This window comes from Alligator sinensis, unplaced genomic scaffold, assembly GCF_000455745.1.
Source record: "Alligator sinensis unplaced genomic scaffold, ASM45574v1 scaffold98_1, whole genome shotgun sequence".
In the NCBI taxonomy this organism is placed as follows: Eukaryota; Metazoa; Chordata; order Crocodylia; family Alligatoridae; genus Alligator; species Alligator sinensis.
This window is the reverse complement of record NW_005842058.1, coordinates 516,982-533,156: the sequence shown is the minus strand read 5'-3', so window position 1 is coordinate 533,156 and position 16,175 is coordinate 516,982. Positions and strand designations below refer to the sequence as shown.

General features: G+C 50.1%; 1 long non-coding RNA gene across 1 annotated transcript in view; it reads left to right on the top strand.

Annotated features, from left to right (window-relative positions):
- LOC102379111 overlaps window positions 1-443 on the top strand; it is a 156,443-nt gene extending 156,000 nt beyond the window's left edge. The window contains exon 8 of the long non-coding RNA XR_323762.2: window positions 350-443. This is a non-coding gene — a long non-coding RNA (uncharacterized LOC102379111). The remainder of the gene's footprint in view (window positions 1-349) is intronic.
- Window positions 444-16,175: the final 15,732 nt, after the last annotated feature.

The following is a 16,175-nucleotide window of genomic DNA, read 5'->3' as shown; positions in this document are numbered from 1 at the left end:
TTTCCTGCTTATGCAGGGGGTCGGACTCGATGATCTATTGAGGTCCCTTCCGACCCTAACATCTATGAATCTATGAAAAAACTCCCTGTTCACTTGGTCTACACCTTCGGTCACACCTTTCCTCTGCCACTTCAGCCTTCTCCTTTCCCAACAGAAGGGTCCTAGCCATTTTAGTCTCTCCTGGTATATCAATTGTGCCATACTCCTGATCATTTTGGTTGCTCTTTGCTGTACCTTTTCTAATTCTCCTACATGCAGTGAGTCAAGTATCCACTGGAAGTGATGTTCTTGCAGCCACGGGGCTGACTTCCTTAAAAAGAAAGCATGTTCTCTCTTTGTCTCATTGCAGGTCAGAAGCATGACTGTCTGCATTATGGGAGTCCAGTGAGATCTGGTTGTACGCCCTGTTCAGGTACCCTCACTGCCTGCCTCAACAGCTTACTGAGGAGGTGAATGCAATATTGATTTGGCTGTGTTATGAATTCAAAGTAATTCTCAGCAGCAAAGGCAGCTGAATACAACAGCTTTGTTAATAGTCAAGAGACAGATAATGCTGTGAACTAGCTAAACTAGGGACAACAGGCACAAAAAAACTGTCCTGACGTGCCGGGACCATTCTCACAGCAGTATTTTCCAAATGTGTGCATGTGTCTGGGTGTGCCTAATACAATCTGCATTGGAGTTTCTGCTCGGAGTTTGGTATGAATATATACTTGGCTCTTTTACGGGTCTCTAATTTTGCCCTTTGACTGCAAACCTCTGGGAGGAAGGATCGATCTTTGTTATACGCATATGCATTGCTAAGCACAGTGAAACATCAAGCCCTCATTGGGTGCTAATGCTTCTGCTGCTGCTATTCCGACTACAACAGTAGTAGTAATAATAAGAAGAATAACAATAATGTGATGATGAATGCTCTGATCTCTGTTGCTGTGATTAGTGCCAATGCAATTAGATCTACTGGATGAATGGGAGCACACGTGAAATCCATTGCTAGTCATTTGATATGAACATTGTTTCAAACCTCTGAGCATTGTGAACACGCCTGGTGCCATAAAAATACATCTCAACCCCTAATCTATTAACAGAAGGCACCTGATTTCTATTAAATATGCTGTATTATTTACACAGACACCTGCTTGCCATGTTGGATTATTTACAATGAAGTAGTCAAAGGATTTTCTAGTTGGCTGGGGCTGTTTGATAATGAGGCAGAGGATGCACTAGTCTTTAGATAGCTGGGTTCAGATTGCAAGTAGGAGGTGAGTACAGGACATGTGGAGGCTGTTTTACATTAGTGTATATATAATAAGCATTTGTTGGCCAGGCCAAAATACCATGTCTGTCTGTCTGTCTGCCTGCCTGCAGTATCTGCTTGTTTCTCCACCTTCCCCTCTGTCTGCTCACTCTTGCTTGAAGATTTGTTTGCTGAAACGCTGGGTTTCTCCTAGTTGAGGAAGTGTATATCACTTAATTCACCCTAGTATTTGTTTTCCCCCTGTTGATTCACCATTTACCAAGACTGTGTTATTTTGGGCTCTAAAACTCTGTGGAGAAACCACATTTTCACTCTCTAGGAGTGATAATACTCAGCGCCTCAGGACAAATTCATCTGAATCCAGAGGAGAGCAAGACACAATGATTAGGGGTCTACAAAACATGACATATAAGGAAAGGTTAAAAGAATTGGATTTGTTAAGTTTGGAGAAGAGAAGACTGAGAGGAATTGATAGCAGTTTTACATGCTACCAGAGCTGTTTTAAAGCGGGTGGCAATCAATTGTTCTGTATCCACTGGGGACCAGACAAGAAGTAATAAGCTTAAATTGCAACAAGGAAGATTTAGGTTAGATATTAGGAAGAACTTTCTACTTATGAGGGTGGTTCAACACTTGAACAAATTAGCTGGAGAGGCTGTGGGATCTCTAACATGGGAAGTGCTTAAGTGTAGATGAAACATTTATCTGGGATGGTTTAGAGGGGTTTGGACTAGATAAGCCCACAGCGAACCAGGCCCTAAGTAAATATAAGCTTTATTTATAGTTGAAGGTTGTATGAGGAAGGAGCCAGGTTGTAATGGCTAAAATATCTTCCATGCTGAGTTTTCTTTTAGATGATTTTATACCTGGCACATTTTGCTTCAGTGTGATGAGTGATGCCTACCAGAAAACACCAAGCAACGGCCACTGACATCAGGGCTCCACTGTGTTACGAACTGTCTTTTTTCCGACACGACTAAATCCAACTGATGAGAGGCAGGACGGGGAGCTGAGGGAGGGGAAGGGGAAAGGAGAGCATGGGGAATAGAGCCCACATCTCTAAAGGCCCAGCCGGACGTTGCACTTACAACAAGATTCATGGCAATTAATGGTGCTGCAAAAATAGGAAACCAGCCACAAAGTTGTTACACCACATATGTGTCATAATTGAGATCTCACTGGGCAGCCCTGGTGGGATGCAGATCCTGTCAACAATCAGCTGATGTGGCTAGAGCCCTAGGACAGTCTGATCGGCTGACAGAGGATCGGGAGCATTTTGGGCATTGAACCCTGGAGCGCTCCCAATCAGCTGTTGATTGGTGGATTGGGACCGTTCGGGGGCTGGACCAGCAATGTACTCCTGATCTGCCAATCGTCAGAGGATCACTGGCCAGCTCCAGGGACTGCATGGGGGCTCAAATGAGTGGGTCCCTGGAGCCAGCTGACAATCAGCTGATTATCTGGCACCTTGCCAGGGTGAGGGGAGCCTGGGATAATGACCTCGGGACCAGATGATTTCTCAGGCACACACCTGGAGGAGAAATTTCGTTGTCTGGGGATGAGCCACACCAGTAAAGGGGAGTGGTTGTCACTGGTCTACTAAATGTTACAGTGCTGTGTGGCTTGCTTTCCATTATAGATCCCACCATTCTCACGTACGGGTGATGTCCCAGCTGTGCCATGATGACCCATCCCCTAAATGGCACACAAAGAAGTTTCCCAGGGCTATTGAAATGCCTGGCTCATGTTTAATCTTCTCCTCTTGCTCCCTGCTTTGGAAGAGGCTGATTTTAAAGCATTCAAAATGATAATTTGGGCAGTGGCAGTAATTCAGCCCCTGTGAGCCCATCATTCACTCAAGGGCAGGAGGCCTCTGTGTGGCTCGGGACTGCTTTGCAAAGCCAATATGAATTCCCAGGTGTTCATGCACCACAATTTATTTCTACGTGGCGTCCTTCAGCCACTGTCTCACAGTACTAAGCTGCCATGCAAAAGATGATTGTGAGATGAGATTTAGAGATGCCAGGCTGGATTCACTACGGTTTTACTTCAGCAGTAAGCTGCTGTAGCTCCCTTGGATTTAATAGCATTCTGGTGGAAAACTTGAGTAATGCAGTGGTGGAGCAGACGCATGGATTTCAGTGGGATTTATATCGGCATGTAGCAGGGGTGAATCTGGAGCTTAGCATCTGTGAAAAAGAACACCTCCTTAGAGATGTTGAATCATTTTTTGCCACAAGTGGGGAGCATATGCAGCAGGCAACAGCAGAATGGATTTAGCAAATACTGCACTGGACTAGCACCCAAGACACCACTGTCCAATTGCAGGGTCTCCCCATCGAATGACTTTTTGTTTATCCTTGTCTGTTGTTTCCAAAATCAGGGTGTTTGCACACCGCTCTTCTCAATGAAGACCCTGATTGAGGCCTACTAATGATGAGAAAACAGGGGGCTTGGAAGGACAAGAAACACAAGAAAGAAGGGCATGCACATGGAGAGCTCTGTTTCTGACAGCTTTGCCCATCGCCGGTGACCTGTTTTCCATGTATGTTTTTAAAATGATTAAACCGCGTCTAGAAATAATGATGCTAATTAGTCCTGATTAGAAAGTGCTTTGCATTTTGAATGCCTTTTACCACTACAAGCAGGATTCCTAATAAGTGAGACTCCAGCTCTCGCAACAACAAGCCTTGCTGGTATCCCTGTGGCTGGATTGTGTGCCGGCGGCCAAGTCTGCCCTAACCTGTAGTCTAACACAATTTGTATGCTGATGAAGGAGGCGCCTGGGAACACCAGGCAGTTTTAAGCACAAGGAGGATGAGCGCATCCTGGAGCCGGAACAAGGTTCTGCCCTCCACCAGGGCTCAAAGGAGGACCTCTTGGAGGAAGAAGGAGGTCTTGCCTTCAACCCGGGGTCTAGTTAGCTCCTAATCGGACCTGGGAGGGAGCTGCAGGGGTTCAGGGGCCAGCAAGCTCATCCCAGAGCTGGAACCAGCTTATGCCTTGCACTAGGGCTCAGATGAGCTCCTCCCAGAGCCTAAAGCAAAACCTTGTGACCAGTTCAGAGGAGGAGAAGCTCCCAACAGCCTACGACAGGTGGGAGCCAGAACTACAACGCTTGCTGCCAGCAGGCACGGGCAGGCCAGGAGGGGAGTCAACATTACAGTCTCTTGTGGTTGGCAGAGAGCCCCATGCTGGCGATGGAGGTGTCCCTTTTAATAAAGAGCTGTATCAGCTGGAAAGGGGACCGGAGTGCTTCAGAGCCAGAAAGAAGAGAAGGACATAGGCTGGTAATCTTCAATTGCCATACTATGTACAGTTGCAAGGAAAGATGTGGTGTTACACACATGCACACACATTGCTTGTGACACGATCAAATTGCTAAAAGTGTAGGACACGTGTATTAACTTTTTCAATTAATAAACAGACATGATGCACAGTTCTTTGCGGTGGGGGGTGGATTTCACCTGGTCAAGTCTGGGGGCCAGCAGAGTCGTCATGAAGCAGAAGAAAGGAGGCTTGAAGAAAAGTGTCTGTGGTGGAGCCTGTTTTCTTTGGACAACTGTGTTTTTCTGTTGCAAAGACACCATCTCGGAAGCTGCCTCCACTGGATGTATTTTGAAAACTGTGGTCATGTTTTGGGAGTGGAAGGGAGTTGACCCAGGGTCCACAGTTTTTGTGGGAGGATGACCTAGTGGGGAGCTTGAGCGAGTGTCCACTGGGGATCCAGAAATAACTGCACATTTTCTTTTCTCGCTTCATCCACTTCCATAAAAGATGTAATTTGTACCGAGCTCTGTAACCATCCCAGCCTCGCTTATCTCCAGTGAGCAGGTGAGCGTATAGATGGGGACAGGGGGCACTGACAGATGTGGTTCGGTTCCCCAGGAAGGTCTTCTCCGACTTTCTGTAAGTTGTTGAACTCCAACTCTCTGAACCTGCATTGATGCGTACAGCTCTGCTATGAACAGGCTACTCCATGTGAGGATGAAAAATAACGCTGTCTTGTGGAAGTTTGCAGGGCTACCTGGTTTCAGTGGGTCAGACCAAAGAGTTCTTCCATGTTCTGATGGCCTTGCAATGAGATTGCCACGTAGTCAGCTTGATCAGTACAACTTCCTAACTCAGCCTTAAGAGTTCAGTGCAGTTTAGGTAGGGAACTCTGCTTCTTCAGATGTTGCATTAAGAATCTCATCCAAAACTTCCAGCTTGCTCCATCTGGAGCTGTGCGACAGAAACCTCTCAAAGAAGCTCTCCTTTGGGAGAAGAACTAGTCAGCCCCACCCCATCTGCCTTCCCCTGCTGCTCCAGTGAGGTGGAGGTTGGATTTGGTTTCATTCAGGCCAGGTTACAGCTCACGAGCATACTTACTCTCTGTACCTCATGCCTACTTGTTTGCCAGCTTGTCCAAATTCAGATGCAACAGCTGTTACACATGCACAGTTTCCACCCCGTGGACCTGTATTGCCTGGGAACAGTTGACTAGCACACTGGCAGCAAAGCCACGATCGTTGTGAAATAATTGTGCCTGTCAAAAGGGCAACACAATTTTAGGGTTATACCGTCTAAGGGACCTATTTGCTTTCTGATGTGCTAATGCAAGTCATTCATATAAAGGATTTTTAGCATCTCTGCCTGCAGGAAGTGCAGACTACAAAATCCATCTTGCAAAACACCAGCAGTTTACATGTGCAGGCTGTCGAGGTTTTGCTCACTGACAATACACCAAAAAAACAAGGGTTGGAAACTCTGGACCTGAGCCTTTTTGATTAAGTCAGAATCCTAAGGCTTTAATGAAAAGAAAATGCTGCACACACTGATCACCTGCTTATAGCAATTATGTATTGGGAACCAGCAATGGGATTTGAGACATCGGCCCTTGTGCAACAGTATTAGGGTAATCAAAAACAACGTACCATGAAAGACAGGTGCTGCTTTTCATCCTATTGCAGGTTTCTTTTCAGTTCGGTTATCAGAATTTAACACTGGCTGGCAAAGATGATGTTCACCAGGGCCATGCGAAATTTTGAAGGGTGTTTTGTTTCGCAGCTGTTTCGATTCATTTCGAGCTTGAAACCGCTACATCGAAACAAAACAAAAGCCTTCGAAACGAAACAAGGGCACTCGAAACATTTTGAGTTTCGAAGCCGGGCTTGCCTTCAGCGCCGGTCCCAGCCAGCAGCAGCCTCCTGTCATCCCGTGCAGATCTGGGGACCGCGCCCCCAGCGCCAGTCCCAGGCGCCAGCAGCAGCCTCCTGTGATCTGGCAGGCAGATTGGGGGGCCTGCCCGCATGCCCAGGAGGAGTTCGGCAGGGCCCTACAGCCCTCCCGGGAGTGCAGGACACCCGATCTGCCTGCTGGATCACAGGATCGGCTCTGGGCGCAGCCTGCAACCAATGCTGGGACGATTGGTGCTGCCACTGGCCCCAGGAGGCAGGAGCAGCTTCCTGTGAGATCGGGGGCTGCATCCCGGGGGAGTCCGGCACAGCCCTCCTGGGGGTACGAGTCCCCGGATCTGCCTGCTGGATGACAGGAGCATCGCGGCCAGCAAGTGACAGTTCTGCTTGTCAGCACCTTGAGGTGCAGTTTCCCAGAAACCTCTGCATTGATCTCCTGGAAACTTGGCAGGCATCATGCTCTCTGAAGGGGCTACCATCCCTGCACATTTTATCTGAATCAGGCAACAAATTACAAAGTTATAGGCAGTTTCATGCTTCCCCATCACAGCCTGTGGGTGAAATGTTGAAATTCATCATGCAGGCAGACACCCACATGGTATGCATGCCCACTCTCTGTCTCTGCCACACGCACACAATATGAAGGAGGCTATTTCTCCGGCAGCATGGGAAGGAAGACAGTGAGCAAGTGCCAGTTACATCTCTCCTCAAGTGCAGGGCATCAATTGGATGGTCCAGGCATGGGAATTAGTGAAGCTTTCTGGATTCAACCAGATCTGTTCCCAGGTAGAAAGTGATTTTATTTTGGGAAAATCAGAGGCTGAAAGCCAGGTGTCCTGACCTGGGAAAACATCCAGGGGAGCAGAAGCGGGGTGCTGCTCCACCCCAAGCAGGCGTTCTTGCTGGTTCGTGGCAGCTGAAGGAGTTAAACCTGGGGTCACAATTTCAGTATGTGCGCAGCTGAACACAGATCCATCACAGCCTGGTGCTTCCTGGGTAGCTACAGATTTCATTGATTCAGATGGACATTCGAGTGGGTCAGCAAAGCAAGCCTTGTTACTAGGTTTGGGCAGAATATTGTGGCTGCTGTCTCCGGTGACAAGGATGCCTTCTCATGTGAGTGCTTCACTATTTATTGGGAGCTACAAGATTTTTCTAAGTATCACCCTCCCTGGTGAGAGAGACTGTGGAGGGGCATCCACCTTTTCCTGCATCTAAGCTGTAGGCATGGGCATATAACAAAACTTGCCTTGCAAGAAAAGACCTCCCCCGCCCTCATCTGCAGCTGCGGGTGCTGGGGCTGGATGTGTATGCATCCATAGATGTGCCACTCAGGTAAGATCCTTAGAAGTGACCCTGACATAGTACCGTGGTTTGCTGGCAGAACAGGACAGGAGCAGTCGGGCTTTTGGGTCCAGCTGGGAAAATACATTGCAACTGGGAGTTGGGATCTGCCATCGGGGAGCACTGGCTCAACACCTCCGCGTATCATTCAGAGAGCCACGGTGGGGAGCAGCATGCAGACCCCATCCCTTAGCAAGTTTCCATGGGACAGGTGCAATTGGGCAGGCTATATTTGGCTTCATAATGAGCCTTCAATGAGCCTGTTCCATCACTGTCAGACTGCTCCTCAAGTCCCGTGCACTCAGTTCTTTGCTTACCAGTGATGGAGGAGTCTTTCCCAGCATTTAACTTACAGCTTGTCTGCATGGCATGCAGCCCTCCCCAGGTGCCTGGTCCTGGTGCAGCCAGCTCCTTGCAGGGCGCCGAGGTCAATGCAAAGCCAGGGGTGGCTGACTGGACACTACGATGAGCAAGGCTGGCATGTGGCAGGGTTAACCTCTGCCGTACCATGACCCTTGAGGGTAGGATGCACCCCATTTGGGGCACCAGGCTGCCTTTTGTATTGCCTCTTCCATGCCCCAAAGCACAGCTCTTCCCTGGGTACAAAGGGGAAGGACTGGGCTGTGCTTCTGGGCTCCCACAAGTGTGGAAGTGTTAAGTGGTTTTTGTTCTGTCTCTCAGAGCCTGTGACAGCTATGTCATCTGCATGACTGGTGTGTGACCTGCTGCCAGTGTGGGCAGCTGCACTGGGAGCCTTGTGGGAGCAGAGCTGGGACCCTCCGTGAAGACGCCCTCAGACCGTGTTTGCCAGACATCGCCGGGAGCTGGCTCGGAGGCTCAGAGCATCCTCGTACCCCAGTGGGGCTTTTCCATGGAGTCTGGGCATTTGCAGGTGATGAGGGCTGGGGTTCGGGTATCTGGCCCCTCTGGAAATCCCTGCCCAAATGCCTAGCCGAACCATCGCTCACAACCTGTGCCCCAGCCATGGATGCCCCATGTCTGACTGGAGAAGGCACCCCTTGGTGCCAAGCCTGACCCTGTCACGTTGCGTCAGGTCACAGGGCTCCTGCACCATAGGGTCTGGGGCTTTCACAGCAGAGATGGTGAGGTGGCAGCTAGCTCTCCAGGCCATTTGGCTCATCTGCCCCTAGCGGGCAAAGGCAAGACTGCTACAAAGTCAGAGCCTGTGGCAGTGCCCCCGCAGCAGCCTTTGCAGGGGAGCCCTTGCCTCTGGGGTGTCAGGTCCCAGCAGAGACAGGGCACCGGGGCTGGCATGGGCTCAGCTCCCAGGTCCATGACACATGGCTCTGAGTCCCTGCAGGCTCCCAAGTGTGAGCAGCTGACCCACCAGTCCTCTCCCCGCCTACCCTACCCAGGGGCTGCTTGGAGTCACAGGTGGCTTGTCCTGGGAAGGAGCCTCGCGAGTGCCCATCAGGCCTGACTGCCCATGATCAGCACCTGTCCCACCGCTCCCCCAAGAACCTGCAACTTTGGTGCAAGTCCCCGGCCACCAGCCTTGCTGCACCACACATCATCTAATACAGGCGGAAGGTAATTGAGCAGAGCATAAATCACTGCTCACAAGCAACATCTGTTGTGAGCCCGGCTAGCACTCCTGACCGCACGGTGCAGCTGGCCCTGGCCTCCCCTCCCGTGCCCAAGTGCCACAGCTGGGGCACTGGCAGCCGGGACCAGCAGCCCCAGCAGAGGCCTCTGCAGCCTCCTCACGTTGTACCTCCAGCCGCAGCCCCCGCAGATGGATGTGCCCGTGTGCAGCCACAGGCCCTGCCATGCTCCAGGTAAGTCAGGCACCGAGAGACTTAGGCGCAGCGGGAGGAAGCAGTGCAGGGTGTAAATGAGGCCTGAAGGCTGGGGCTTGCAGGAGCTGCCTGAGGCCAGCTCGTGCAAAAGGCAGAGGGCAGGCAGTACCTGTGCCCAGCCTCGAGCCTGACTCGCCTCCCAGGCTGTCTGACCTGGGCATAGCACTTCACCACGTAGCCCCCAAAGTCAGGGTAGATGTACACCCGCTAGACTGACCTGACTTGGAGCAGAGCTGTGATCCCAGGTCTCTAAAGTTTCATTAGCCAAGTTTTCTGCCATGCTGCTGGGGCTCCTGGGTGAGGTGCTCCTGCTCTCACCTAGCTGGACCTGTTTCTCTGATGGGAAGTGAAAAATGGAGGTTCAGACCTGGGCCTAAAACCAACAGACCATGACACTTCAGGCTGGGGCTGTACCCACTGTGGTTTTTGAGGCTCTCACCCGGGGGAACTTAGTGCCTACAAGGAGGAACCTGCCCAACCGAAGACGTGTTACCAGGGTTTCCAGTAGCCGGGGGGGTGGGGGGAAGAGCATGTTTTTGTAACTAAGTCCCATGCTGTTATGCCAGAAAGAGTAGAGGTCAAGTCCTGATAAGGGAAAAGTGGGTCTTTTGGTGCGCACAGTGTGACTGGTGTCTTTGTTTATCTTGAATAACACAGGGCCCCAGTCAAAGACACCAAAGCCCCCAGTCTTTGTCTCTCTCTTTCCACCTCAGAGACACTGAGTCAAGGGGCGCAGCCCAGAGGTTTGTATATGGAAGTGCTTGCTAGCCTGGTGGGAAGAGTGCTGGCCTAAGAAGCTCAGTGTTGTGGGTTTGAATCCTGGCCTGGCCAGGTAATGCCCTTTCCTGGGCAAGTTCTTTGCTCTTGTGGCCTGCTGCCTCCTTCATTGCTGTGGCCAGAGGCGCCGAGTCAAAAGGAGCAGCTGATGGATTCTGGTTCAGAACTGCTTGTTAGTCTGGTGGGGAGAAGTGCTGGCTTAGAAGCTTAGCCTCCCAGGTTCAAATCCCAGCCTGGCATAGTGAGCAGGTGCCCTTGGTAAGCTGCTCTGTGGGGCAACTTTCTTTACTCCCCAGGCCCCCTGACTCTTTCATTGCTGTGGCCAGAGGCGCTGAGTCATTCATTGCTGTAGCCAGAGGCATCGAGATAAGAGGCGCAGCCGACAGGTCCCCAGGAAGGAGAGCTTGCTGGCCTTGTGGGTGAGGCGCTGCCTTGAGACACTGGTGGCATGGGTTCTAGTCCTGTGTGTGTCTGGGCCTGGTGAGTGATCCTGAGTGAGCCCAAGACCCATGGCCTGGGTGCCCCCCTAGCTGTGCTGTTTGAGCGCACAGCAGCTGGGGTTGGCTCCATGCTGCTTCTCAGCATGACTTAGGCTGCTGTGCAGGTGCACTGTTGTTGCAGGACCTTTTGGAGGTCACAGAGAGGTCGCCCGGGTTTGGGGGCGTCCGGTTTTGGCACTCCCAGTGTACATGTCCAGTGTACAGTGGATGTGTATGTAGAAGTACTACTAGTCTGGTTTTGAGACTCCCGGTGACTAAAAGGTGTATACATAATCAGTAACACAGACGTGGATGACTGTACACGTACACCAGGAGTGCCAAAACCAGACGCCCCCAAACCCGGGCGACCTCTCCGTGACCTCCAAAAGGTCCTGCAACAACAGTACACATGGGCACCTGCACAGCAGCCTAAGTCATGCTGAGAAGCAGCATGGAGCCAACCCCAGCTGCTGTGCACTCAAACAGCACAGCTAGGGGGGCACCCAGGCCATGGGTCTTGGGCTCACTCAGGATCACTCACCAGGCCCAGACACACACAGGACTAGAACCCATGCCACCAGTGTCTCAAGGCAGTGCCTCATCCACAAGGCCAGCAAGCTCTCCTTCCTGTGGACCTGTCGGCTGCGCCTCTTGACTCGGCGCCTCTGGCCACAGCAATGAAAGAGTCGGGGGGGCCTGGGGAGTAAAGAACTTGCCCCAGACAGCAGCTTACCAAGGGAACCTGCTTACCATGCTAGGCTGGGATTTGAACCCACAATATCAAGTCTCTAAGCCAGCACTTCTCCTCACAAGGCTAACAAGCACTTCTGGATAGAAGCTGTCGGCTGCTCCTCTTGACCCGGTGCCACTGGCCACAGCAATGAAAGAGGCAGCAGGCCACAAGAGCAAAGAACTTGCCCCAGAAATCACCTAACCTGACCAGGCCAGGATTCAAACCCATGCTACTACACCCCCAAGCCAGCACTCTCCCCACAAGGCTAGCAAGCACTCCTGAATAGGAGGCTGTCAGCTGTGCCCCTTGTCCCAGCATCTCTGGCCACAGCAACGAAATAGTCAGCAAGAAACAAAGACAAGCAGGGCCCAGCCTGCCAGGTACAGGGCTGAAACGCACAATTGCACACTCCCCAGGCAGCACTCCAACGAGCAGGCCACTACCCTTCTTGACCCAGGTCTTTCCTCCTGCCTGGAGTAATGGCCAGGCTGTGGCTCTGCAGGAGACCAGACCTGACCAGACAAAGACCAGGTTTGGAGAGAAGGCTGAGCCAACCCTCGAGTGACCGCTTGCTTGCCGAAGCCCTTGCCTGCGGCAGATAGCAATGCAGGGTCAAGACCCCCGCCTGCACACCGAGGAGGTGATGCTGGGTGCCGTGCAGAGCCCAGGGCTGGTGAAACTTGGACACCTTTGTCACGTTCCAGGGACCTAAGCATTTAGGTGCGAGTCTTTCATGGGTTTCAAATCCTCTCTGCAAACACATACACCATTTGTTGAGAAAGAGAAGGAAAGACCTGCCCCCATTGCTAATATTTATTCCAATTTAGCCTTTTAATTCTGCTGGTGACTTCTCAGTGATCCCAATCTGGGCAAATGTATGTTCCTTGCAATTAGAGACTGTTTTGGGTCAAGGTCTGTACTGGCAACTGGATACACTTTCTCACTTTGCCAGAGACTCCTGTATGTCCCGAGGCATGACATTTAATCTCTCTCTGCCTCTTGTCCCTCGCTGTAAAAATGTAGATATTTGGGGAAGTTACGGTAGCAAAAGTATACCAGCACACACAAGTTGGGTACCACTATAGTGCCTGGGTTTCACATAATGACCTACTTAAACAGAGAAATGTGTTTTCTGCTCTTGCTCTCAGTAAATTTGCACTACAACAAGCTCCATAGACTTTGAAGGATGCAAAGAGCGGGACATTGCTTTCAGGACTCATCAAAAGGCCGGCATCTCCAGTGTACCCTACCAGCATGAGGATTCAGTACTGACTCAGAAGAGTCTGAAAAATTGACTTTCCCCAACTGATACCCATCTGCAGTGCCCAAACCTTCCTTGAAGCATTGCAATGCAGGCCAACCTTGTTTAGCTCCTGTGGTCTAGTGGGTCACATCCCTTGATTGTAGAGCTAGGGTGGAGGAGCACACAAGCACACTTTCTTCCTGGCATACCCAGTACCTGCAGAAGACACCCCCCCCCCCCCCAAACTTTGGGTACTTTTGTCAACTGGCAAAGAAATGCCACCTCAACCTGAGCAGGGCTGCAAATCAACTGTGCCTTTTGCAGTATATACATATGGAATGAGGTTTATTTATGAGAGGGAGAAAACCTATAAAGAAGAGTTATGATGTCCAAGAGGAGCTGATTTATAGAACAGCAAACTTCAGGCTATAGTTCAGCTGGGGGAATGACAGCCCCTGACAGGTGTCCATGAATAAATCCTAAAGTTTTCTTGCCTCTGCTAGCCGGTGGCCAAATACTTTGGCAGGTTAGAAAAACCTCCACTTGCCATGATCTTTAATAGCTGAGAGAGGGAGCGAGAGAGAGATAAAAATGACTGCAGTAGGGGAAAAAAAATGCTATTCTCAAGTGAATAGCACCAAGCTTTATTTGCAAGCTCTTGACATATCATGTGTTCCATACGCAGCCACATAGGAGCAACCACAGTTATTTAGGAAATTAGCTGGCCAAAAGAATCGAGGGAAAGGAAGACCCAGCTTTTTGTCCATGCACATGCTGGTAACACCAAATCAATCCTGCTGACGATTTACTTGAAGTTAAAACACCACCAGCATAAAGCTGCTTGGGCAGGTCCCCCTGCCAGCATCCCTGATGCTGCCTGACAGCTGCTGGCAGCACAAGGTCTTCCCAGGTGAGAGAGCAGACCTTGATGTTGTCAATCCAATGTGCTCTGTATTTTCAGGCTCTTCACTCCTGGTCTTTCCAACATCAGACCTTGTCTGTATTCAGGTGTATGGCCATCTCACATTGCCCATCATAAGCTCAACCCATGGAGAAGCGCCATCCCACTTGTTCTAAACGGACTGCATGCAATAATGCAACAAAAATCTTGAATCCCAATGATTAGCAAAATCTCTCTCTTGCATACGTCCCACCACTGGTCTCAGAGAGAGATCAGAGCCAGAGCAAATATCAACAAACCAAAGTAGTTGCACGATACTTTGCAATTGCTCATTGACATGAGCAAGAAACTTTCAATTGGGTCAATCTCTTACAGTCTTCGCCGCAGGTCGCTTAAGCCCAGGCTCACTTCTCTCTCTTTCTGGCACTCGTTCCACGTCAAGTTTACATTTCTGAGCCCACCCTTGGCTTGGATCTGCCAAAAACTATTAACCATCCAGCCTCCTATACTGAGCCATGCTGTTTGTGATCCTTTCTGTGTTGTCCACCTGAATGCCTAACAATAAGAGACCTCATGAGCTAGGCTTGGATAATACAAGAAGTGAGGCACAAGGCCATTACAAGGCTGCTGCTTCTACCTTTATGCTCATTGAGTGCCCCTGGCCCACAGGAGTAGTCCTGTTAATTTAAACTGTATTCTTTTGGGTATAAAAATCATCGCTTAAACAACTTGCCTAAAGCTGAAGAAGACCTGTGCCAGAGTAAGTGACCCCAGGTCTCCTGAGTACCATTCAGATACCTGAACCACAGGTTACGGCTCCTCTCAAAGCAGGGTAAGCAGGAGGCCGGGTAGAAAGTGTCTATTGTACCATTTCTTGAGATTATAAACTCTTCAGAGCAGGCATCAGGGTGAAATCAGGTTTCCATCTGAAGTCAACAGCAACACTTTTACCAGCTTCTACATGCCAGGATTTTACTTCATGTGTGTTATTAAATCAAACAGCTCCAAGTATACAACTGCATCGTGTTGACTAAAAGCCATTACAGTAATAACCATGGACTATCACGACTGATGCCAAACCAAAGATGGGGCTACTTACAACCTGGCACAGCCCTGGGAGAAGCAGCGTCTGTCTTCCACTGGATCACCATGATTCAGAAGCATCTGACTCCTTCTCCACCTTCCCACCCATTTAAAGACTGCCGGCCAGATCTGGTTTACACTGCATCAGGGGTGAAAAGCATCCGGGAAACCAACTTAATGGGGTACCTGGGATTTCCTTAGCATGGCTTCCACAGATTTCGGCTGCTTCCCTTCCCCTTGGCACATGGTGTTTGTCAGGCATGTGAGGGTGCCAGTGTAAAGCATGCTGTATACTCAGTCTCCAGCTGGAGAATGAGCCAGTGCAAATGAATACAATTGACAGCAACTTCCCTTCCCTCTTCAGGCTCCCTTTTCTCAACTGCACGGAGCAGAGCTCTGACCTTGCTGAAGATCTGGGCCCACAAAACTCAATGGTTGCTAGATACTCTGCAGAGTTTCCAAGATACACAATAAGTTATCATAAATTTGCATTTCATGGGGCTAGGAGATCAGAGGGTTAAGCCACAGGACACTGTACTATTAAACTAAATGGAAAGCACATAGTTGTGCTCCGAGTGTTCACATTTCTAATCTTTGCTGCCAACTGAGGAGGAAAACTAAGTCCTATATCTAGCGCCTCCTGTCCTCTCTGTAGCTCTACTGCTGTTCTCCGCTCCATGGCCTCATGCAGAACAAAATATGCATGTAAAACCTGGACCCTGGGAAGCAGAATTACACTATTCCTGCGGTGCATGTCCTGATACCACCTTGGCTCACCTGAATGCCCTATGGTACATAGCTTTACTGGAGCCCTGCTCTCCCTACAAATGTAGCAGCCCTTAGTTTCTGGGAAATCCTATGCATGTATTTGCGTATATGGGTGTATATATGTGTGTGGGTGTACAAGCAAGCATTTTCCAACTTTCTACTCAGGTGTGGATGTGCTGCTTCTATACTGTAGCTCTGTCCACATACTTTTCTTTCAACGCACTATATGTCCCTAGCCTGAAGGATACCCCTGTTCTTGCAGACCCTACCACCATCAATACAGCTCTCCCAGGGTGCCACATTCCCAACCCTCAGCAAGCCTTCCCGTTCCACTGCGCACACAGCTCTGTGCAGGTGCTCCATCTCTTACTCCTGGTTTGTTTCTGGCACTCGGCTGCACGTCCAAGGCCTGTCCTTATACTACATTCCCAACCCTGCTCCCGCCCTTCTATTCCAGGCTGCGTTCTACTTTTCATAGCACAATCTGCACAGTTTGCAAGGCTTTTGTGTATTACTTTATAGGTTTGGACTCACTAAAGAATCCAGGTATTTCTAGAGTTGGTTCAGATGCTTGTAAAACCCTTTCAGCTAT